This window comes from Mesoplodon bidens (assembly GCF_964165515.1).
Source record: "Mesoplodon bidens genome assembly, chromosome: 18".
Taxonomy (NCBI): Eukaryota; Metazoa; Chordata; class Mammalia; order Artiodactyla; family Ziphiidae; genus Mesoplodon; species Mesoplodon bidens.
Window position 1 is genome coordinate 7,460,560 of NC_138175.1, and position 22,595 is coordinate 7,483,154.

The 22,595-nt window shown below is 49.2% G+C and overlaps 1 protein-coding gene across 1 annotated transcript in view; it reads right to left on the reverse strand.

Moving 5' to 3' along the window:
• PLCG2 (phospholipase C gamma 2) overlaps positions 1–21,271 on the reverse strand; it is a 173,756-nt gene extending 152,485 nt beyond the window's left edge. The window contains exons 1-3 of the mRNA XM_081216340.1: positions 21,199–21,271; positions 20,803–20,939; positions 20,134–20,311 (exon numbers count right to left, since the gene is read on the reverse strand). The gene's annotated coding sequence lies outside the window, so the exon portion shown is untranslated. The remainder of the gene's footprint in view (positions 1–20,133; positions 20,312–20,802; positions 20,940–21,198) is intronic.
• Positions 21,272–22,595: the final 1,324 nt, after the last annotated feature.

The following is a 22,595-nucleotide window of genomic DNA, read 5'->3' on the forward strand; positions in this document are numbered from 1 at the left end:
AATGACTCTGCAGTAGCAGAGACATGGGGGTGGGGGTAATAAAGGGAGTAGCAAGAAGGGGTCCTTAGTCTGGGGTAAGGCTGGGAACTGACAGTGCTCATAGGAAGCTTCTGGGGGGAAAGGGGGCGTCTGAATCCAAGCTTTAAAAATGATGAAGTGGGAGGGAACAGTGTTCTAGTCAGAGGAACCGGCTTAAGCAAAGGCCCAGCAGCAGGACTACAGGGTATGCCAAGAACTCTGCCTGACCTGAGCCTCCTGCCTCACCGCCCTCGAATCCAGGTCAGGGGATGAACAAGGTGCCTGAGGCCAGTCTCACCCTGGTACACTAGCTGTTTATTGGCCCTCCCCAGGCGCCTGCACCTGCCATATCTCGTTCATCTCATTTACTTCAATGAGAAATACCGGAGGTGAAATCTCAAGTCCTGGGAGGTGAAATCATGTGATCAAGGTCACAGAGACACATGGTGACACGAGGATCGGAACCCCAGTCTGAATCCCATGCCCCTGCTCCTTCAGCACCTGCCTTCTGGAATCCAGAATCTGGTGGCAGAATATGGTCAGACAGTAACTAACTTGGCAAAGAGGTCAAAGGACTTGTCCAAGGTCACACAGCTGGAAAGTGTCAGAACCAGGACTTGGACCAGGTCCCAGCCATACACCTCCTGAGTTCCCCACTCCCAGGGCTCAAGGCCCACGTGTAGCAGGGCACAAATAGGAAACACACAACCCCTCACAACACTGCCACGTAAACCAGCCAACCGGGAAGCACCAGGGCCCTCAGTTCTTTCTGACTCTGGGAGGGACTTGGACTTAACCTTCCCAGGATTCTGGTTACTTCCCACTTAGAAGCCCAGTGGATTGGTTCAACCATAAACACCAAGTCTCTCACGTCCTTCCCCAAGAACTGGGAAGACATCCTCACGGCCACAAGATCCTTGGAGTCAACCACCAAAATCCACCAGCTCCCAACTCAGGCTTCCAGAGTTCAGTGCTTCAGCAACTAAGGTAAGGAGGTCTCTGAGGCCTTGACCCCAGGGGAGGACACTAGCCATCACAGGCAATTTCTATTTTGCTTCTGCTTTCAAAAAAAAAGAAAAAGAAAGAAATAGCCTTGAAATCCCTTTTTTGTTCCTGTTTCTCAACCTCCCTGGGTAACTTTATAAAAGGGACTTAGGGTGTAAATACAAATGTGGCTGAGATTTAACAAGATTCTACTTTTCATGTCCTTCTATTCGAAATAAACTTCTGGGAAAGATAAATATCCTATGATACTGCTTATATGTGGAATCTAAAAAAATGGTACAAATGAACTTATTTACAAAACAGAAGTAGAGTCACAGATGTAGAAAACAAACTTATGGTTACGGGGGGAAAGGGAGGGGGGATAAATTGGGAGATTGGGATTGACACATACACACTACACTATATATAAAATAAATAACTAATAAGGACCTGCTGTGTAGCACAGGGAACTCTACTCATTACTCTGTAATGACCTATGTGGGAAAATAACCTAAAAGAGAGTGGATACATGTATATGTGTAACTGATTCACTCTGCTGTACAGAAGAAACACAACATTTTAAATCAACTATGCTCCAATAAAAAATAAAATAGAAAATAGAAAATAAACTTCTGGGATACAAGGACCCAGAACCAGGAAACAGGGGAGTTATCTTCAGTGCTCTCTGCACACGTTAGAGAAGTACAGAATTTCATCCAAAATCCCCCGAAACAATTCTGTTAGACTTTGGTACAGTCGCATCCCTGAGAGGTAACAGCCCATCCTACAGCTCGAGGGACGTTACTGCTGCATCTCACACCCACCCTGCAGCAACAAAGCGATACATAGTTTCATTGCAGGAACCAAGCAGTGTCAGCTGGGGCAGGTAGGAATGTGCGTTACTTCAACTTTTTTTTTTTTTTTTTTTTTAGGGCAATCTGTGAGCACCTACTAAAATGTAAAACATGCATATGCTTTGATCCAGTGCTGTGCAGAAACACACACAAAAATATTCACAGAAGCATCATTTGTAATACAAAGAGGAAAAAAAGAAAACAAGAAACAATTCAACTGCTCACGAATGGGGGGGGGTCCCTTAAATGATAGGACACACACACATTAAAGAATGCTCAGTAGCTATTGGAAAGAATGAGGAAGATTTACACGCAATTTGATCTGGAAAGATTCGTGAGGTGGATGAAGAAAAAGTTGCAAACTAATAAGCATAAATATAATTACATTTTTTAAAAGACTGTCTGCTTATAAATCCAGGAGGAGTGGTTACTTTCGGAGAGTGGGAGAAGGTAAAGGGTCTGACCTGACTTTTGACTGATTTAAGTGCTAACACAATGGATGAGTTTTCTGCTTTGTGTTTTTAAGTGTTTTCCAAATGAAGACGTGCTTTCAAAAATTTCCTCACCCGCCATTTTCCATCAACTCCACTCAGCCAAAGGGCTCTTTATGGGGGTCCTGGCTTGGCCTCTTCCAGAGGAGTTTCACAGGCTCCAGGTAGAGGGAGGGGGAGGGGGGAGAGCTGCAGCATGATTAGGCCATTTCAGCATCAAGGAAACCTGCAGTGAGTATCGTCCTGAGCTGGTACACACGGGGCATCCATACCTTTGTAATAGGAGTAACTGCCTGAGGCGGCCAGGGACCCCTAAATTAAGACTCCCTGCAAGACTGTAGCTAAGGATGAAGGCCCGAGCCCCAAAGCAGGGCCCTTAGGCACAGGGTGAAGAAGTGGCAGCCCTGGAATGGAGGCCTGGGTGGCCCAAGTACCCAGGGGAAGAAACTGAGGCTCAGAGATTCTTCAATTTGCCCAAGGTTACACAGCTGGAACCGAAATTCGAATTACACTGACTGACAAGGCCACCTGTTTCCCATGCGCGTGCCCCCCTCATACTTTCTCACTCTAGTTCAAGATCAGGGTGCTACAAGAGCCCCTCCCGAGCCCCCTCTGGAATCCAGGCGCCAAGCGCCCCCCGCCCCCCGTCGAAACGGGACACATCTTTCCCGCGAATTCTTCCGCTATGGGGGTAACGACCTCTCTGGGATTCCACAACATAACCAGGAAAACTCAAGAGACGCACATAATGATGCATACAACTATTGCGGGGGGAGACGGAATCTTGAATCCCCCGAAAGCTCTATTTCTCAGGGTGAAGGGCTGCGCCTGGCGTTAACAAGCCCTGGGCACAGAGGTGGTCAGGAGACACGACCGCCCCCCCCACCCCCGGCCACCGGAGCCTACACCCACCAGCGCTCGCGCGAACCCCAGACCGCAAGCCGCGCCGCTTCCTCCAGGCTCCCATTCAAAGCCGGACGGACCCAGGACACCAACCGACGAAGTGGCGCCGGCCCAGAGTGAGGAAGTGGTCGGCGACGGAGCCTGGACCCCCGCCGTCACCGCCCCGGGCACAGCAGGCTGGGGCCCCGACGGCGTGCCCCACCCCTGTCACCGCCGGCAGCGCCTGGGCGCAGGTCCCCCCTGGACGCCGCTCCCCGAGCGCGGGTCCCGCGGGCGCCCGCGTGCGCTCGCACCCGGCCGGGCCACTCACCTGGCCGCGCCCCCGCTGCGGGTCCCGGCTCTGGGGTCCCGCGCGCAGCCGCCCGCCGTCCTGGCTGTGGGCACTCCCTGCCGCGCACGCCCTCCGACGCGGGCGCCGTTACTTCTGCTTCGGCCGCGGCCGCGCGCCACGTGACTCCTCCGGGGCCGCCCCCCGCGCCCCGGCCCGCCCCACCCCCGGCCCGCAGCTGTGGGCACCCCCGGCGCCGCGTCCTCCATGGGGGCGGACCAGGCCTGGGACCCCGCCTCCCCGGGCCGAGAAAGAAACTGAGGCAGCGGGAGAGGATCGACCTGCCCCTCCTCACTTGCAAGGTGGAGAGAAAACTTCCAGATAGACTAGCTTTTATGGAGCTCCTACTGCACACACGTGTTTTACATGCATTTAATATACTCCCCGTAATCACCGGGAATTGGCAGTTCATGGCCCTAATTTGAAATCGTTACTGAGGCTGCGCTGGTGATCACCTCTTACCACCTGGGGCAAGCCACATAAATACCCTCAGCTCAGCTTTCTCATCTGTCAGACATGATCAAAATAGTGCCGGCCCCAAAAGTCTGTTGTACGGAACGTAGAATACTAGGGAATTGATCTCCCATTTTCCCAGTGAGAAGATTATTTTTTATGGCTCACTTTATAAACTTCTAAGCATATAGACGACATGGTCGAATGCCTAATGACGGTATTTAGTTGATTCATTTAGCTACACCAAGCCTACCTCAAGTCACATATTGTATGATGTAACATATTCTTTAAGAGAAATATTGCTTTTTTCCACTTTCCTGTTTCATGAAGCAATTTTATTCAAACCTTTCATATGCATCTTTGACTACAGTCCGTTGTGACTGTAGCCAGCTTCCCAGTCACCTACAGAGCTGTCAGGACACGTCAGTTCTACTCGTAAGCCGCTTGAGTTACAGCATTTTTTAAATCTATGAGTATTGTTCTGTCTGAAAATATAATACCTAAAGCCACAGGGCTCATTCACTGACTTTAGGCAATCTGGACTCATTTCTTTCACTGCTCCTAGCTCCAGGCTGTACCAGTTGCTATTCCCCACAGATCACTTACTGCACCATTTTTTAAAGAAATCTTCGAAACCACGTGTAATCATGGGGCCAACTCCCCAGGAATGACGGCTGAATCTGGGTTAAATTTCTTTGCCTTTTTTTTTTAACAACTTCAATTTATATTTATTTCCATCAATCCTTTTATCATTTCTATTTTGGTACATGTTATCTAATGTACATAATATATTGTTACAAAGATATATGTGTAGAATTTCTTTTTTTTCTTTTATTTATTTTTGGCTGCATTGGGTCTTCGTTGCTGCACGTGGGCTTCCTCTAGTCGCGGTGAGCGGGGTCTACTCTTCCCTGCGGCGCGCGGGCTTCTCATTGCAGTGCCTTCTCTTGTTGAGGAGCATGGGCTCTAGGCGCATGGGCTTCAACAGTTGTGGCACGTGGGCTCACTAATTATGGCTCACGGGCTCTAGAGCGCAGGCTCAGTAGTTGTGGCACACGGGCTTAGTTGCTCCGCAGCACGTGGGATCTTCCCGGACCAGGGCTCAAACCCGTGTCCCCTCCATTGGCAGGCAGATTCTTAACCACTGCACCATCAGGGAAGCCCTAGAATTTATTATTACAAAATCCATGTGTATAGGGAACCGTGTTAAACCTCTTGCTGATGAAATGAAACTAAGTGCAATCAGCTTTGGAAACCACGGTGGGAAGCTTTGGCTCCTAACCTCTGTCCAGACAGATAACTAATTCTGGCTGGAGTTTTCCCTGGTCCCTGGGGATCAAGCAAGCAAAGACGAACATGTAGCACACACTTCAGCTCAAAGAACTCTCATTTAATGTGTGACTGGGAGCCTACAGCATTTGGGGAGTTAAAATGTCTGCTGGGTTTGAGATGGTGGTCGTAGGAGATGGCAGTTCGCTTTTTTCGTATTTCTAACTACTTTTCCTCTTTGCCTTGGTTTTCGCTCTCAGGTGAACAGCTAAAGGAACACAGTGCAATGAATGGGAGTGTCTGGGGTTCCTCATCGTGGCCTCTTTATCTCCAACTTCAACTTGATTGTTCAAAATAAAGTCACTGAGATGGAAGCCCTGGTTCTGGGAGGGCTGAAACACGACATGACACTTCTTCTCCAAGGCATAATGGGTAGGGGGAGAAGCCACCCAATATATTCAGATACATATGGCAGAAAGCCCCCTGTCATGAGTTAGCTATTTTAGGGCTCAAGGGCATTAAGTCAGTGGGTGGTGGAGGCTGGATTTGAACCCAAGTCTGTCTGGGGCCAGAGCCCATGGGCACACAGGCCCACTGCCCGTCCCCAGCATTAATAGGAGGCATTCAGGCAGGAAAAAGTGAGTGTGTAACCACTCCGCATAGATTCACAAATGGGTCAGGAAGTGACCTCAAAGGGTGGAGGGAACTTTCTTTTCCTTTTCATATAAAAAGAAAGAAAAGGGGGAGGAGGGGAATAACCTGAAAGAAAATTGTGTTTTAATCAGCCTTGTCTTGACTTTCTATTCTGAGTCCCTCACCAGTCCTCAGGGATGCACATGTTTTTCCCCATAACCCTCTTCCATTTGCTAGCAGCCATGGTGCATTGGACCATTAGCCAACCCCCTCCGTGCCTCAGTTTCCCTCTCTGCAAAATGGGTATATTAACTGTCCTACCTCCCAGGGTGATTATGAGGATTAAATGAGATGAGGGATAAAACAGGCAACATAGTTCAACCATCAGGGCTGACTATCTTCAGTATTGTTATTGGGAGGAAGAAGAAAAAGCCCCGTGGTGCAATGGGAAGGTATGGATTTGGAAGACAGGGAGATCTGGTTTCAAGTCCCAAATGGCCACTTCCTTAGCTGTGTGACCTTAAGCTGGTCAGTTACCCTCTCTGAACCTCCAATTTCCCCATCATTCGACCTACCTTTGGGATATAAAGAACAGGCAATCTACAGAGACGGAAAGTAGAGTAGTGGTTGTCTGGGACTGGGAGACATGGGGGTCTTGGAACGTGATGACTAAGAGGTACAGGGTTTCTCTGCGGAGTGATGAAAATGTTCTAAAATTGATTATGATGATGGTTGCACAGCTCTGTGAATACACGAAATGCCACTGAACTGTACACTTTAAATTTTTGTGTTTTTTTGGCCACGCTACGCGGCATGCGGGATCTTCCCCGACCAGGGATTGAACCCATAGCCCCTGCCTTGGGAGCGAGGAATCTTAACCACTGGACCACCAGGGAAATCCCTGAACTGTACCCTTTAGATAGGTGAATTGTATGGGATGTGAACTCTATGTCAAAGCTGTTCAAAAAAAACCACCTACCTTAGAAGGCTGTTTAAAGAATTAATGGCTGGGACTTCCCTGGTGGTACAGTGGTTAAGAATCTGCCTGCCAATGCAGGGGACACGGGTTTGATCCCTGGTCCGGGAAGAGCCCATATGCGTCAGAGCAACTAAGCCCATGCGCCACAACTACGGAGCCTGCGCTCCAGAGCCCACGACCCACAACTACAGAGCCTGCGTGCCACAACTACCGAAGCCCACACGCCTAGAGCCCGTGCTCCATGACAAGAGAAGCCACAGCAGTGAGAAGCCTGTGCACCGCAGCAAAGAGTAGCCCCCACTCGCCGCAACTAGAGAAAGCCCGCGCACAGCAAGGAAGACCCAACACAACCAAAAATAACTAAATTAAAAGAAAAAAGAATTAATGGCTAACACAGCTTAGCACAATGCAGTCTTCAATAAAGTAGCAGCTGCTCATTATAATAATCATTATTAGATAGTGGGTCTTCTGAACGTGGCCATTCTCTCCCAGTTACGCACAGCAGTGGCCAGGCTGAGGTCCACCGCGCTGCCCCAGGGCCTTGCCAACCTCCTCCCTCCACCCCACAGCCAAAAACAACCAGAAAACCCCGAGAGGTTTTGAGTTTGGTTTCCTTTCCCGATATTGTTCAGAGAAGTGCATGTCCCCTGGGGACAAGCTGAGTCCCAGCTGCTGGCTGGCAGGCGTCTGTGAGAGGAAGTACCACCCAGTACTGGCTTCCAGACCTGGTCAGGGTTAGGCTCAATCTAGAAGTTTCTGCATTGGGGGGGCAGTCAGACCCCCCTATTTTTTTTCAGCTTTCCTGAGGTATAACTGGTACTCAACTGCACACAATTAAAGCATACAAGCTGATGAATTTGGACATATGCATACACCTGAGAAACCATCACTGCAATCAGGGCAATAAACATCCATCACCTTCAAAAGTTTCTTGTATCCTTTTGTTATTGTTGTCATTTTTTGTGTTGTTGTATTTGCATGTGTATCTGCGGTAAGAACACAACATGATACCTGCCCTCTCAACAAGTTTTTTTTTTTAAGATTATTTATTTATTTATTTATTTATTTATTTTAGGATGCATCGGGTCTTAGTTGCAGCACGCAGGCTCTTCGTTGTGGTGCGCGGGTTTCTCTCTAGTTGTGGCATGTGGGTTTTCTCTTCTCTAGTTGTGGTGCACAGGCCCCAGGGCACATGGGCTCTGTAGTTGTGATGCACGGGTTCCAGAGCGTGTGGGCTCTGCAGTTTGCAGCACGCGGGCTCTAGCTGAGGCTCGCGAGCTCAGCAGTTGTGGCACACAGGATTAGTTGCCCCAAGGCATGTGGGATCTTAGTCCCCTGACCAGGGATCCAACCTGCGTTCCCTGTATTGTAAGGCAGATTCTTTACCACTGGACCACCAGGGAAGTCCCTCAACAAGTTTTCAAGTGTAAAATACAGTACTGTTAACCCTAGGCACGTGCTGTAATGCAGATTTCTAGAACTTACTCATCTTGTGAAACAGAAACTTTAGATCCATTGAACAACTCTCCATTTCCCCCTCCTTCCAGCCCCTGGCAACCGTCATTCTATGCTCTGTTTCTATAAGTTGGACTATTTTAGGTGGCTCATATGAGAAGAATCATGCAGTGGTTTTCCTTCTGTGTCTGGCTTATGTCATTTAGCATAAAGTCCTCCATGTTGTTGCAAACAACAGAATTTCCTTCTTTTTAGAGGGTGAGTAACATTCCATTGTATTTATACACGGCGTTTTCTTCATTCATTCATGCATCCACAGGGGTTTAGATTGCTTCCGTGTCTTGGCTATTGTGACTATAATGCTGCAACGAACATGGGAGTCCAGATACCTCGTCATGATACTGCTTTCATTTCTTCGGGATGTACACCCAGAAGTGGGATGGCTGGATCATACGGTGGTTCTGTTTTAAAATTTGGGGGAAGCTCCAATGTTTTTCACAGCAGCTGCACCATTTTACATTCCCACCAACAGTGCACAGGAGTTCCAATTTCTCCACTTCCTCTCCAACTCTTGTTTCCTTTTGGTTTTTTGGTGATGGCCATTATAACAGGTATAAGGGGATACCTCACTGTGGTTTGCATTTGCATTTGCCCGATGATTACTGATGCTAAGCACCTTTTCCTATACCTCTAGGCCATTTGTATGTCTTCTTTAAAGAAACATCTTCAGGTCCTTGGCCCATTTTTAAGGCAAGTTATTTGCGGTGTTTGTTTGTTTGTTTGCTGCTCTTCAGTTGTAGGAGTCTGCTATTCAAATTGAGGGCTGCTGCTTGGAAAAGCCTCTGGTCCCGTGGTTTTAATTTGGGCTTCTCAAAAAATGGGTAGATGACCTAAATAGACATTTCTCCAAAGAAGACATACAGATGGCCAACAGGCACATGGAAAGACGCTCAACATCACTAATTATTAGAGAAATGCAAATCAAAACTACAATTACGGGGCTTCCCTGGTGGCGCAGTGGTTGAGAGTCCGCCTGCTGATGCAGGGAACACGGGTTCGTGCCCCGGTCTAGGAGGATCCCACATGCCGCGGAGCGGCTAGGCCCGTGAGCCATGGCCGCTGAGCCTGCGCGTCCGGCTCCGCAGCGGGAGAGGCCACAGCGGGAGAGGCCACACCAGTGAGAGGCCCGCATGTGGCCAAAAAAAACCAACCAACCAACCAAACAAAAAAACTACAATTACGTACCACCTCACAGCTGTCACAATGGCCATCCATCAAAAAGTCTACAAATGACAAATGCTGGAGAGAGTGTGGAGAAAAGGGAACCCTCCTACATTGTTGGTGGGAATGTAAGTTGGTGCAGCCACTATGTAAAACAGTATGGAGGTTCCTCAAAAAACTAAAATAGAGTTGCCACATGATCCAGCAATCCCACTCCTGGGCATATATCTGGACAAAACTATAATTCAAAAAGATACATGCACCCCTGTGTTCACAGCAGCACTATTCACAATAGCCAAGACATGGAAACAACCTAAATGTTCATCGACAGATGAATGGATAAAGAAGATGTGGTACATGTATACAATGGCATACTATCCAGCCACAAAAAAAGAAGGAAATAATGCCATTTGCAGCAACATGGATGGACTTAGAGATTATCATACTAGGATAAGTTAAGTCAGAAAGAGAAAGACAAATACTATATCACTTATATGTAGAATCTAAAATATGACACAAATATGGGACTTCCCTATTGGTCCAGTGGTTAAGACTCTGCGCTTCCAACGCAGGGGGCTCGGGTTCGATCCCTGGTTGGGGGCTAAGATCCCATATGCTGTGGGGTGCGGCCCAAAAAAAATATGACACAAACTTATCTACGAAACAGACTCACAGAAGTAGAGAGCAGACTTGTGGTTGCCAAGGAGGATGAGGGGTGGGGGACGGTTGGATCGGGAGTTTGGGATTAGCAGACGCAAACTATTAAATATAGAATGGATAAACAAAAAGGTCCTACTGTAGAGCACAGGGAACTATATTCAATATCCCGTGATAGACCATAATGGAAAAGAAGATGAAAAAGAATGTATATATATATGTATATGTATAACTGATTCACTTTGTTGTACAGCAGAAATTACCACAACACTGTAAATCAACTATACTTGAATAAAATAAATTTTTAAGAAACATAAATGAGGGACTTCCCTGGTGGCACAGTGGTTAAGAATCTGCCTGCCAATGCAGGGGACACAGGTTCAATCCCTGGCCCGGGAAGATCCCACATGCTGCGCAGCAACTAAGCCTGTGCGCCACAGCTGCTGAGGCTGTACTCTAGAGCCTGCGCGCCCTAAAGCCTGTGGGCCACAACTACTGAGCCCACGCGCTGCAACTGCTGAAGCCCTCGTGCTCTAGGGCCCGTGCTCCGCAACAAGAGAAGCCACCGCAATGAGAAGCCCGTGCACCGCAACGAAGAGTAGCCCCCGCTCGCTGCAACTAGAGAAAGCTCGTGCCCAGCAACAGAGACTCAATGCAGCCAAAAATAAATAAATTGTTTTTTAAAAATGAAATAAACAAGGCTGATTGGGCAAAGCTGATCAGCGCCCTTGGACTAATGGTTCTCTTGGACTGGGGAGGGGCAGAAGACAGGCTCTTGGTGAGCTGTGATGTTCTCGGTTTTGATCTGGTGATTAATATGAGCTGGTCACCCAGTGAAAATGTATTGAGCCTTATGCTTACAACTTGTGCGACTTTATGTTATACCTCAATAAAAAAATTAATTAATTTTTTTTTTTTTTTGCAGTACGCGGGCCTCTCACTGTTGTGGCCTCTCCCGCTGCGGAGCACAGGCTCCGGACGCGCAGGCTCAGCGGCCATGGCTCACGGGCCTCGCCGCTCCGTGGCATGTGGGATCCTCCCGGACCGGGCACGAACCCGCGTGCCCTGCATCAGCAAGCGGACTCTCAACCACTGCGCCACCAGGGAAGCCCTAAAAATTAATATTTTTAAAAGGCTGTTCAATGTGTTAACGGGTTGTCTCTGATGTATGTTTCTGCCTTCAGTGTTTTCTACATATGCTTTACTAAGCATGTCTTAGCTATAAGAGAAAACCAAATGTGTTTCAAAATCAAGGCTGTCACAGGTCACTTTTCTGCATATGTCATGCAACAATAAAAACATTAAAATACAAGGGCATTAGCTAAAAGGAAGAGGAAGCATTTAAAATCTTTGCCGTTTACCAAAATCAGTAACACGTATTGAATACCTACGTGGCACCAGGACCCTTCCTGCAGTAAATGCATTAACCCCTCACAACAAAGTTAGGAAGCTCAATTATTCTCACGTCTCTTTTACTGATGAGGAAACTCAGAGGTGTTAAATGATTCACAGAGGCGACCCAGCAGTTGGTGCCAGAGCTGGACTCTGAAGCCGAGTGACTTCTTCAAGATCTGGGGTTATTTCGACTCCCACAAAGGACTCTTGCTTCTCCTGGGGGTTCTCAGGGAGGTCTAAGACACACTCAGAGATGCTGGGCCTACAGAATCAGAACCTCGAGGATGGGACCTGGGGATCTGCATTTTAACGCCCCCCACCCCCACCCCATGATTCTTTTGTACCCTCTAGTATGGGCAACAGTGCCTTCTGCTGTAACAAGGAAGAAACACATCATGGGCCTCTTCAGAGGTGGAAAGCAGTCTGGGCACTTTGGGCAGATATAGGAAGGTATTAGGTATAAAGATAAGGAGGTTATGCCTGGCAGATTCCAGAAAGATGACCTCATAACGAGTTCCTTTGGGAGAGAGGGCATCGACTAATACTCCCCTCATGGCATCCATGACGAATTCTCCTTAAACACCAATTTGACAGATCACCCATTCAGTCATTCAGCTTACCTAAACACCTGTTGAATGCTACGTGTCAGTCACTCCTCTAGGTTCTGAGGATAAGAAAAGGAGAGATTCATTCTCTATCAAGAGGTCGCAGCTGGTGGGAAAGATGAGCAGGTTAAAAAAAAAAAAAAGGTTACTCACCTGTTAAAATGGCTAAACTAAAAACACCTGACGGGGAATTCCCTGGCAGTCCAGTGGTTAGGACTCGGTGCACTAACTGCTAGGGCCCGGGTTCGATCCCTGGTTGGGGGACTAAGATCCCGCAAGCCTCGCAGCACGGCCAAAAAAATAAATAAAAAGAAATATAATTCAAAAAATAAAAACACCTGACAATAGCCAGTGCCGGAGTGCACGTGGAGCCACTGATGGGAATGCAAAAGGGTGCAGCCTCTTTGGAAAACAGCTGGGCAGTTTCTTAACAAGTTAAATACGCTTACCGTACAAGGCAACAATCCCACATCTGGGTGTTTACCTGAGAGAAATAAAAACATACGTCCATGCAAAGATCTATACACTAATGTTTACAGCAGCTTTATAATCACTGAAAACCGGAAACAGCACAAATGCCTTTCAACTGGTGAAGAGATAAACAAACACTGAATACACTGAAAAAATACACTGAAATAGCACCCATGGATAAAAGGGAAGAAACGCCAAGGATGCATCTCCCATGCACTATGCTAAGTGAAAGATGCCAGCACCAAACGACCACAGAGCTAGGATTCCATTGATTGGACATTCTGGAGGAGGCAAAACCACAGGGGCAGAAAAGAGATCACTGGGTGCCAGAGACTGGGGGTGTGGAGGGGGGCTGACTACAAAAGAACATAACAGACTTTGTGGGGTGGGGGCAGATGGAACTGTTTTACATTTGGTCGTGGCAGAGTTACATGACTTTATGAACTTGCCAAAACTCGTAGAACTCTGTACCCAAAAGGGTGAACTTTCCTGAGTGTAAATCATATTTTCTTAAGAAAAAAAAAAAGATGATTACAATACAGGTGGTAAGGCCAAGGTTGAGAGAGAAGGGATAATTAACGCAGGTTTGGGGGGAAAAAATGAGAAGAGAGGATCAGGAAGCCTTCCTGAAGGTGGTGATCCTGACACTGAGACTAGAGAAAGGTCAGGAGTTCAAGTTCCGTGAAGCTGAACTGGGAGGGGAGGAGAGTGGGCGGGATTTCAGACAGGGGACCCGCCTGCGGGACGCCTGCTCTGGGAGTGACTCAGTTCTGCTGCAGTGAGGGCTGGACGTGCCCGGAGGGGAAGGAAGGCGGGCAGGGCTCCACTCAGGCAGGGCCGGCTGAGTCCTGCTGAGGCATTTGGACTCTACCCAGGAACAATGGGAGCTACCGCAGGTCTCAGAGCAGAAGAGTGACTTGGATGATTTCTGGTTTGGAAAACTCCCAGTTGACCAGGATGGGGGTGGGATGAGGGAGCCGGGCTGAAGGCTGGAGGGCTGGTCAAGAAGTTCTGTGCCTACGGTTGTGCATCCTTGGCTGAGGCATTCTGTCACTCAGCAGACACTAACCAAGCACTTGCCACTTGCCAGGCACTGTTAACAGAAGCCGGAGATATAAGAATGGACCCAAACTCCCTGTGTCTCTTGCATTCTACTGGGGAAGACAGACCACAAACAAGGAAGCACAGTGTCAAGGTCATTGCAGATGGGGTGGAGCAGGCGAATGTTATGGGGAAGGTGAGGGAGGTGTTTAGACCCCGCAGCACAAAGGCCTCTCAGAGGAGGTGCCAGCGGAGCGGGCCTGAGGAGGAGGGGCAAGGAGCCAGTCCGTGAGGCTCTGGAGAAGGAACTTCTCTGGCAAAAGCAAAGCCCCCAGCGACACACCTGATTGCTTTTGAGGGTCACACAATGGGTGCAGGATGTGGAGTCCCTAAAGCCCTGGGGTGGGGGGCAGCTATGCCTCCCTGGGATCTCTGTTCCCGCAGGAGAGGGACAGGGCCTTCGCCGGCAGCAGCTATGTTTCCCATCATATTCTGGTGAATAACAGTTTAAGGGCCCGAGTGTGAGCGTGGAGAGAACAGCCTGAATCCATAAGGGCAGCTTTCCTCTCGGGTCTATGGGTCACAGCCGTTGCCGTTATAAACAGCGCCCATGTGGACACAACCACAGCAGCTCCAGAGTCAGGGAGACTCAGGACATACCTGGGAAGGCCAAGCTGGATTTTCACATTTAAAAAAAATTTTTAAAGCCCCTAGCAAGCAAACACACATCAGTGACTGGTGACTCATGTGTTTCCCGAATCCTCCCCGTCAACAGAGCAGGCCGTGCCCGAGTCTCTCCTGGCCTGTCACCTCCCTTGGCCACACAGCACGGGGTCCACAGGGGTCATTCCTGCACAGATTGAACCTTTGCATCAAGTCTGAATTAAGCCACTAATCGGTCAGCCAGACTCCCAACTTGTAAGGGACCAAAATGTCACTGACAAGTGCATTGGTCTGCGGCTGCTGTAACAAAGTACCACTGGGGAGCTTAAAACAACAGAAATTCGGGGCTTCCCTGGTGGCACAGTGGTTGAGAGTCCGCCTGCCGATGCAGGGGACACGGGTTCGTGCCCCGGTCCAGGAGGATCCCACATGCCGCAGAGCGGCTGGGCCCGTGAGCCGTGGCCACTGGGCCTGCGCGTCCGGAGCCTGTGCTCCGCAACAGGAGAGGCCACAACAGTGAGAGGCCCGCGTACCGCAAAAACAAAACAAAACAAAACAAAACCCCAGAAATTCATTCTCTAATAGTTCAGGAACCAGGAGCCTGAAATCAAGGTGTTGGCAGGGTTGGTTCCTCTGGAGGCTCTGCGGGGGCCAGCAGCCCTTGGTGTCCCTCAGCATGCAGATTTGTCACTGCAGTCTGCGCCTCCACTGTCACATGGCTTCTCCCTGTGAGTCTGTCTTCACACCATCTTTCCTCTGGGTCTCTCTGCATCATCTCTTCTTTTTCTAAGGAGACCAGCCATTAGATTTAGGGCTCACCCTAACCCCGTATGACCTCATCTTAACTTGATTACATTGGCAAAGACCCTATTTCTGGACGTCCCTGGTGACGCAGTGGTTAAGAATCCGCCTGCCAGTGCAGGGGACACGGGTTTGAGCCCTGGTCCAGGAAGATCCCATATCCGTGGCGCAACTAAGCCCGTGCGCCACAACTACGGAGCCTGCGCTCTAGAGCCTGCAAGCCACAACTACTGAGCCCACGCACCACAACTACTGAAGCCCGCATGCCTAGAGCCCGTGCTCCACAATGAGAGAAGCCACCTCAATGAGAAGCACGCGCACCGCAAAGAGTAGCCCCCGCTCGACACAACTAGAGAAAGCCAGAGTGCAGCAATGAAGACCGAACGCAGCCAAAAATAAATAAATACATAAAAGACCTTATTTCCAACTATGGTGACGTTCTGAGGTTCCGGGTGGACATGAATTTGGGATGGACCCTATTCGACCTAATCCACAAGGTAACAAGCAAGATGGAGAAAACAGGGCTTGCCACCAGCTTCTCAGAGACCTGGAATTACCAGAGAGCTCAGCTTGTGGCTGAAAAGACAACCACAAGGGGTGAGGGTGAGAACCCCCCAAAGGGTATGCCTGGGTGATAATCCATGGGGCTAAACTGCCTTCCGAGGAGAGTGTGGCACTCAAAAGCCACCTGTGGGCAACTGTATTTTCCAAAGACACCTGTCCATACCATCTGCTCTTCCACACACAGTGTGACACTGATATTCCTCCTTTGAGAGGTGGGGTCCAGGTCCCCTTCCCTTGAACCTGGCCAATCTCTGTAACCTTTTATAACTGCCTCAGTAGAAGGTGGCAGAAGGGACAATGCATGAAGCTTCTGCCTGGCTCAGGACGCATACCTTAGGAGCCCCAAGCTGACTTAAGAAGACCAGCTCCCCTGAACTCACCATGCTGGAGAGTCTGAAGAGAGAGACTGCACAGAGATGACGAGATGCCCAGGGAGCCCCAGTTGCTTCAGCTCTCCTCTGGTCAAGTCCCTCCAGCCCAGCACCAGATACGAGCATGAAGCAGCCTTTGAGATGGTCCCAAAACAAATCAGCACCTGCCTGCAATAGCATGAGAGACTCCCCACCCCCAGCCAGAACTTCCCTGCCTCTCCCAAATTCCTGACCCTTAGAAACCATGATAGACCATCAATGAGCGTTGTAGTTTCAAGCCAGGGCGAAGTTGTTATGCAGCAACAGATAACTGGTACAAGGGGTCTGCTTTGCTGAGTGGGGTTTGCAAGTCTGGGACAGAGCAGAATTGTCCAAGGCAGTGGAAACAAGGCAGGGCTTCTGAACACCAGGCTTGTATTCAGAAGCTGGCGACGGGAGAAGCAGGTGTCAGAGGGCACATACCTGGCAAAGGCAGTGGCAGAGACACCCAGCATCCAACAGCAGCAGGACCAGAGGCTAAAGCCTCCAAGCCCAGGGGAACCAGCTGTGCTGCCTGTGCCCGACCCTGGCAGGGGCGACCTGTGCCTGGTTCTGCCTTGCTTCTGGTCATGTAGATTCCAGACCTGGATCTCTGTCCTTCCAGAGAGTCTGCAAGCCACCTAATATCCTTCAAAAAATTCCTTGTTTTGCTAACACTAGAATGGGTTTGTCCTCTACCTCCTACAACTAATGGATACATTGTACGGTTGAGGTGACTCCTAACTATGTAAAGAAAACTGTGTACAGCTAAAAGGCTGGAAAGGAGCTGTTGACAAGTGTGGAAAGGGTGACATACTACAGTTTAAGGGGAAATTGACATGTATATGTCTATATGTACAAACCAGCTCCAAAAAATCACCAAGAAAGTGGTAACAGTGGGTGTCCCTAGGAGGAGTTTGGGTGGCTGGGGCTCAGGGCAGGAGACTTATTTTAAACCTTTAGAATTCCGTAGTTGTACAAATATTACCTGTCAAAAAATAAATACCTAACTGAATTGATAAGAAGGATAAAGAGGGACTTCCCTGGTGGCACAGTGGTTAAGACTCTGCACTCCCAATGCAGGGGGCCCGGGTTCGATCCCTGGTCCGGGAACTACATCCCACACGCATGCCACAACTAAGAGTTCGCATGCCACAACTAAGGAGCTGGTGAGCTGCAACTAAGGAGCCCTTGAGTCGCCACTAAGGAGCTCACGTGCCACAACCAAGAAGCCCGCCTGCCACAACTAAGACCCGATGCAACCAAATAAATAAATAAATAAATAAATATTAAAGGGAAAAAAGGATAAAGAAAAAGGAAACATTATTAAACACTAATCATGGTGGTCTCAGGTGGTTATTTTTCCACCTTTTTATACATTTCTCCATTTTTCAAATATCTTAGCATGGGAATGTATACTTTAATAATAAAAAAAAAAAGGCACCATGAAAGAGGACTGAAGCCCACAAAATGGAAGAAGATACTTGAAAATCATATATTTGTATCCTGTATCTAGACTATACAACTCAATAATAAGACCAATAACCCAATTTAAAAACGGGCAAAAAAATCCAAATAGACGTTTTTCCAAAGAAGATATACAAATGGCCAATAAGCACATGAAAAGATGCTTTACATCATTAGCCATCTGGAAATGCAAATTGAAATCACATGAGATACCACTTCACGCCCACTAGGATTGCAAACCTGAAAAAGAAAATAGCAAGTGTTGATAAGGATGAGGGAGAAATCAGAAGCCTCATACACTGCTGGTGGGAATGTAAAATGGTGTAGCTGTTTTGGAAAACAACGTGGCAGTTCCTCAAAAGGTTAAACAGAGTTATTATATGACTCAGCAATTCCATGCCCAGGTGTATACCCAAGAGAACTGAAAATGTTCACAAAAACACTTGTAATGACGTTAATATCAGCATTACTCGTAACAGAGGAAAGGTGGAAACAATCCAGATGGCCACCAATGAATGAATGGATAAACAAATTGTGGAATATCCATACGATGGAATATATTCAGCAATAAAAAGAAATTAAGTACTGATACACACTACAACATGAATGAACCTCAAAAACATTATGCAAAGTGAAAGAAGCCAGTCAGGAAAGACCACCTAGTATGTGATTCCATTTACACGAAATGTCTAGAATAAGCAAAGCTATAGAGACAGAAGGTAAATTTGTGATTGAAGGTGGTTGGGGAAAAGGGGAAATGAGGAGTGGCTGCTTAATGGGTATGGGGTTTCTGTTCGGGGTGATAATAAATGTTCTAAAATTGATTGTGGTGATGGTTTCACAACTGTGTGAATACACTAGAAGCCACTGAATATACACTTTAAATGAGGAATGGTATGGTATGTGAATTATGTCTCAAACTGTTCAAAGTATAAAAAAAAAGAACTGAAGGAAAATGTGGCTTTTTTCTGTTGGTTTGGGATTGTGTGTGTGTGTGTGTGCGCGCGTGTGTGTGCTTTGTTTCCAGGGTCTGGCTCAAATTGGAGTCCAGCAAATGTCTACTGAATGAACGGATGGACAAATGACAAAATGATGGCTAGCTGGATGGATGGATGGATGGATGGATGGATGGATGGACGGATGGATGGATGCCTGGATGGATGCCTGGATGGATGCCTGGATGGTGGTAGCCAGCCTCCAAGATGGCTTGGCTCCAATGATCCTTGTCTCCTGGATCTATGTCCTTGTGTTGTCTCCTCCAATACTGAACAAGGCATGATTCTGACTTAACAGAATCCTGTAGAAGGGACGGTATATGACGTGTCAGGCTAGGTTATGAAGGCATTGTGGCTTTTGCTTTGGTCTCTAGGGCCACTCTCTCAGGGGGAAGTCAGCCACCATGCTGTGAGGACACTCAAGCAGCCCTCTGGAGAGGCTCAGGTGGAGAGGGACTGAGACCTCTCACCAAGAGCCAGCATGAACTAGTCAGCCATTCCTGAATTCCTGACCCTCAGAAACCATGCAACAATTATTACAATTATTGTTGTTGTTTAAACCACTAAGTTTTGGGATCAAGAAGCAACAGATGACTAATAAAGATTTATAAAGACAGGATGGATGGATCGACGATGGATGGCAGGTGGACAGATGGAAGGATGGGTGGGTGGGTAGGTGGGTGGATGGATCGACAGGTGGATGGATGTATGGATGGAAGGAAGGAGGAATGGGTGGGTGGATAGAATTTTTAATTTGGGTCCCTTCTAGAGCTTTCTTTTTTCTTTGACTCACACAAAAGTAAAGGAGATGCAACTACTCCAACATGATTCTCAAAACTCTCCATTTCAGTGGAGTTCAGGCTCAAGCAAACATCCATGAGCAAAAGATATGAGGTCACTACCCTTCCTACTGTACTTCCTCTCCCTCACCCAAGGAAGCAGCAAGTGGAACCATCTGGGATCTTTTACACGATCTCAGAAAACACGTGTAGAGGCCTGGTGTGTCTGTTCCAGGTCCCAGAGTTCCCAAGAAGGATGAGACTTGGAACAAATGGCCGAGGAAGCAAGATAAGGTGGTGGGGTCACTGAATGAGCAACACATCTGGTTCAAAGCATAGCTCCCTTGCTTGGGCAACTCATTTACCCTCCCCGTGCTCCCAGTTCCTCATCTATAAAACAGAGCCAGTGGGCTTCCCTGGTGGCGCAGTGGTTGAGAGTCCGCCTGCCGATGCAGGGGACGTGGGTTCGTGCCCCGGTCCGGGAGGACCCCACATGCCGCGGAGTGGCTGGGCCCGTGAGCCATGGCCGCTGAGCCTGCGCGTCCGGAGCCTGTGCTCTGCAACGGGAGAGGCCGCAGCAGTGAGAGGCCCGCGCACCGCAAAAAAAAAAAAAAAAAAAAAAAAAACAGAGCCAGTGACACCCCCCTCGTGAAGTCTGTGACTCTTCAACGCCAATATTAATGAAAGGTTCACATGGGACCTGGGTGCTAGGACTTACCTTCCTTCTCCCCTCTACCCAGCTCTCTGCTTGTCCTCCCGTGGCCCGCGATGGTATATGGCACGGTCACCTGCACCAGCTCGGGCTTCAGATGACCTGGGCTGGACTCTAGGCTCTGCTCCTCTGCTGTGTAAACTTGGGCACAATACCAAACCTCTCTGTGCCTCAGTTTACTCACCTGTAAAATGGGGATAGTAATAGTAGCGGCCTTGTAACTTTGTCGTGAGCATTAAAGGAGATAATCTTCTAACTCACTAAGGTCGGTGACTGGGCACATAATGTGCACTCCATGAACGCTGGCAGTAATGATACCGATAATAATAATACGGCATATCACTGCCATCCCGTCAAGCTCTGCGTGAAAGGCAGGAGTGGCGCCGGTAAGTCTTCCGGTTGGCTTCCAGGAACAATGCTGCCGCCTACTCGGCCTCCCCGCCTGTCCTGGGCTTGGCCACCCTCAACTTCCTCCTGATGGACCAATGGCGGCTCCGCGCTCGGCTGAGCACCAGCCCACTCCACCTCTGAAACCCCGCTGCGCCCTTGAACAAAAAGCCCATCTTTCCTCCCAGAAACGCTGTCACCTCTCTGGTCTCCATGGAAACAGACCACATGGACCCGCCTGGAGTCAGGGCAGGTTTGGGATGACTGGAGGCACTGCCACACTCTTACCTGGGGGCACGAGGGGAATGACTGTCTCTCCGTGGACTCTGTGGAACACTCTTTTCTGATGGCCTGCAGCTCTGGGGGAGAGCAGTCTCAGTGTCCTCGAGGGGTGTCCTCCGAGCTTGCAGACGCGGCTTCAGAAGCTGAGGGCAGATGCTTCAGTTAAAGGCACAGGAGGGGCTGGTCTCCCACGGACGGCCACCTCCCTGCTCGGCGGGGCAACACCTTCCTGCTTGCCAAGACTGACGCATGTTCTATCTCCTGACCCCCAACCCACAAGAAGGGGAAGGAGGCTTTTCCAGCCTCACTCCACAGATCAGGCAGGACACAGGGGCTCAGAGAGGCCAGGCACTTTGCCTAAGGACACATAGCTGGCTCCTCCTCTTCAGACATGTCCCTCACTTTGTGCTGTTGCCGGGCTGATGACCTTGGCGGGGGTCACCACTTCTGAGCCAGCTTGGAAAGTCAGCTCGACGCCTGGGGCAAAATTCAAACGCTGCAGTACCTGGGACAGAGTAGGGGCTCAATAAATATTTCTAAAAACCAAGTCCTCCTTCTTTACATAATAATTATCTTTAAAAATAAAAATAATAACTAATTTTTTAATAACTACAACGTGCCAGGCATTTTGTACGTGTAACTCTACTTAATCTTCACGGCATGTTCTATTTAATTCTATTTAATACCCCAGAGCAGGTTATTAGTGCCCCGTTGGGGATTTCTGCAAATATTTAAGACAGGCCTGGATTTGACAAACCTAGGAAGAAGTGTCAGGAGGGGTAGGGGTCTCCACTAGTGAGCTCTGCCAGAGGGCCAGCAAAAAGTCATCCACTAGGGCTTCCCTGGTGGCGCAGTGGTTGAGAGTCCACCTGCCGATGCAGGGGGCACGGGTTCGTGCCCCGGTCCGGGAAGATCCCACAAGCTGCGGAGCGGCTGGGCCCGTGAGCCATAGCCGCTGAGCCTGCGCATCCGGAGCCTGTGCTCCGCAACGGGTGAGGCCCGCGTACCGCAAAAAAAAAAAAAAAAAAGTCATCCACTAAAGCAGGTGGTGACTCCTTACCAGGTCCTTGAGGAGGATAAACTGTGAAGTGAAGTGCATTGCTTTGTGAATTTCCAAATCACCTACCATGTGGGATGAGGTACAAAGAATAGAGAAAAGACGGATGGGGAAGGAAGGGAATGGGGGAGGGGAATGGGAAGGTCATTCCAGAGGCTTCTCTGTCCCCTCCTATCACAGGTGAAGGTGGCAAACCTAAAAGTGGGATCCCAGGACCTGGGGTCCCTGGGTCAACCCCCAAGCATGGTCCCTAAGGACCAAAGTCCTCAGCCTGCCAGGTCTGGCCTTGCCTTCCTCCTGGAACCGCGCCAGGCCAGCAGGGCTGTGATGGGGACCCAGGCCAGCCGACCAGGCAGTGCCCTCACACCAGCTTAGCCTCCACCAGAGGTGGGACTGGCCTGGCCCTAGCCACCTCCTCTCCCTCCACAGCCACCCCTCGCTACCCCGTGCCCTCCAGCTACCTCCGCACAATGAAGCGCCAAACCAGCGCTCCTCTCATCTCCAGCCAGGGCGCCTCTTCCCGCCCCTGTAATCGTGGCTATGGCCTGTCTTCGGTCATCCTCCCAGCTGCCTCATCCCCTCCCAAACTCAGGGCCCAGACTGAACCTGGTCGTGGAGAACAGTACAGTCAAGCTCAAAGGAAAGAGGAAAGGGCTCCTCCTCGCCTGTGCCAGTGCCCACGTAGGTCAGCACCCAAACTTTCCCCTCCAGCCCAGCTCAGGCTCTCCCAGAGGTGGTCCAA